General features: G+C 41.7%; 1 protein-coding gene across 1 annotated transcript in view; it reads right to left on the reverse strand.

Moving 5' to 3' along the window:
• The window catches only part of TRIM66 (tripartite motif containing 66), a 55,654-nt gene extending 52,748 nt beyond the window's left edge, over positions 1-2,906 (reverse strand). The window contains exon 1 of the mRNA XM_014545841.1: positions 2,854-2,906. The gene's annotated coding sequence lies outside the window, so the exon portion shown is untranslated. The remainder of the gene's footprint in view (positions 1-2,853) is intronic.
• Between the last annotated feature and the right edge of the window lie 7 nt (positions 2,907-2,913).

Raw genomic sequence — 2,913 nt, forward strand, 5'->3', positions numbered from 1 at the left:
GAGTGCACAAATTTTTGTGCACCGGGCCTCTAGTCCTATATAATAAAAGGGTAATATGCAAATCGACCAAACAGCAGAATGAACGGTCACTATGACACGCACTGACCACCAGGGGGCAGATGCTCAACGCAGGAGCTGCCCCCTCGTGGTCAGTGTGCTCCCACAGGGGGAGTGCTGCTCAGCCACAAGCCGGGCTGATGGCTGGCAAGCGCAGTGGTGGTGGTGGGAGCCTCTCATGCCTCCATGGGCCTGAGCAGTCAGTAGGACATCCCCCGAGAGCTCCCGAACTGCTAAAGGGTGCAGGCCGGGCTGAGGGACCCCCTACTCCCCACCCCCAAGTGCACGAACGTCGTGCACCAGGCCTCTAGTATATATATAGTACCTGAAAACAGAAAACATTCAATAAATATTTCTAAAATGAATCACTGAATCTCAGTCATTTTTCATTATACAGACAAGAAAGCTAAGATTCAAAGAGAATATGCTATTTGTTCAATGTCATTCAGCTACTAGAAACAGAGGCAGGAAATAAACCTATGTTTCTTTTCACTAATTTTATCATCTGAAATTATTTAATACCCAACTATTTAAGCTCCCATTTGTTGTGCTAGTGGGGAAGCTGCTCTAAAAGATCCTAGAATTCTTCTCTTCACATTTTGCTTTTCGGAGTTTAATGGCAGCAGGGTTTTCCATCCCAGCTTCCAACAAAGCTTCTAGGAATGCACTTGCCATGTAGTACAATGAGATTTTTAAAAACCTATACAACACAGAAAGGAAAGACTCCCATAAATTCCTAATCCTCAAATTAGATTATTTTTACTTTGTGCTGAGGGAAACCCTGTGGGCCTATGGATTTTTCCCTTAGATGCCATTTGCTATTTATCAAAAACTACTGATAAAAGAAAAAGAAAAAATCCTGGGCCTGGTGTAGTTGAAATTGGAAACTATACATGTTCTAATGCATAAATTGGTACGATCCATTTGGAAAAAAATATATAGCAACATAAAATGAATCATAAAAATGTTCATACCCTATAATCCAGCAATCTTACTCCTAAGGATTTATCCTGGACAAATTATTCAATAGGAGAAAAAAACTACATATACACAAATGTTCACTGTATCATTGTCTCTAATAGCAAAGAACACAACAAGAACAACAAAAAAGAAAACAAAATACATGAGAAAATGGCTTAGTAAATTATAGTATTGCTAAAAACAAATCACTCTTTAGCTGTTAAAAATAATAATCATAGCCCTGGCTAGGTAGCTTAGTTGGTTGAATCATCATCCTGTACACCAAAAGGTTGTGGGTTTGATTCCTAATCAGGACACATACCTATGTTGGGGTTCAATTTCCGATTCGGCATGTATGGGAGGCTACCTATTGCTGTTTCTCTCTCACATCCATGTTTCTTTCTCTCTCTCCCCCTTCCTGTCTCTCTAAAATAAAATTTTTAAAAAAATCATGAAGATTGGGTAGTGAGACAGAAAAATATCACAGAATTACATGAAAAGCAGAATACAAAAGGATTTGTATACTGTGATCATCCATGTAGATGAGTGGCATGTATGGGAGGCTACCTATTGCTGTTTCTCTTTCACATCCATGTTTCTTTCTCTCTCTCCCCCTTCCTGTCTCTCTAAAATAAAATTTTTAAAAAAATCATGAAGATTGGGTAGTGAGACAGAAAAATATCACAGAATTACATGAAAAGCAGAATACAAAAGGATTTGTATACTGTGATCATCCATGTAGATGAGAGCTGAAAGGTAACAGTCATGAAAACAGCATTGTAGGGTATTATGATTTGAGATGTTTTTACTTATATTTTTTCCCTCCAAAAATTTTTAAATGTTTTACTGTCTTTTCTGTTACCTAACAATTTTTAAGTTGTTTCTGAAACCAATTTGGATTTCTAAGTTTTGCTCTGATTCTCACTTAGAACAGAAATCTGACTCTTCTCATCTTAAATTAACAATCCTCTACTTGAAAAAGGAAAGCAATATAACATTTCCAAATGTCCAAATCTAAAGATGAAGAGCCAAAAAACAAGGCTGCATCCATTCATGCTGTTGCTGCTGCCTGAAGGATTGCTGATATACTCAGGAATCCAGAGAGGAGAGGAGAGAGGAACCACCAGGGCCCTCTTCAGAGTGGCAGTGTGCTCACACGGCCACCTGGAGAGAGGTAGCAGGGTAGCAAAAAGGTCAGTACCACTTTTACCTGCCTCACCAGATTGCTGCCTTGCATCATCTCCTTTCTGCTCATCTTTCACAGGTATTTTCTAAGGCCCTGCCTCTCTGGGAAAGCGCAGATGCCTGAGATGTCACAATGTCATGCTCTAGTTCAGAAGATGTCACAGAGAAGGATGCCTCTCAGCAGTCATGGCCAGTGTGCCTGACAGGGAGGGACAGGTCACTTAATGCCTAATGTCTGAAGGCTACTCAACTCGACAAAGAACTCAGCTTTGTTTGCTCTCCCAGAGCTGATCGGCCTAGGGAAACTGACCCACACGGACAACCCTAGGTGAGCCTTTTGTTGAAGCTACCTGCCTGCCTTGTAAAGGAGAGGAAGCTGGCTGAAAACTTGAGCCAGATAACCACCCTGGAGAGACAACCAATGAAAAGAATGTTAGGTGAGCAAAGAACCCAACACATAGTGCTGGTCCACTCAGAGAGGCCTCGCATTCAGTCAGGTGGCCTGACAGGATGTGGCTCCTCTATAACCAAGGAACCTGGCAAAACTGTCCAGAAGCAGTGTCCCATCACCCAGAACCCTACCTCCGCCTCTGGACAGTCTTGGTCCTTGCTACAGGACACCTTTCGTTCCCAAAGCTCTACCCAGCTTACCTTAATTCACAGAGCATCATTCCAGGGTCGTTTCCAGTTAGCTCAGCTCATCCCTTATAC

The sequence above is a fragment of the Myotis brandtii genome, unplaced genomic scaffold (assembly GCF_000412655.1).
Source record: "Myotis brandtii unplaced genomic scaffold, ASM41265v1 scaffold422, whole genome shotgun sequence".
NCBI lineage: Eukaryota > Metazoa > Chordata > Mammalia > Chiroptera > Vespertilionidae > Myotis > Myotis brandtii.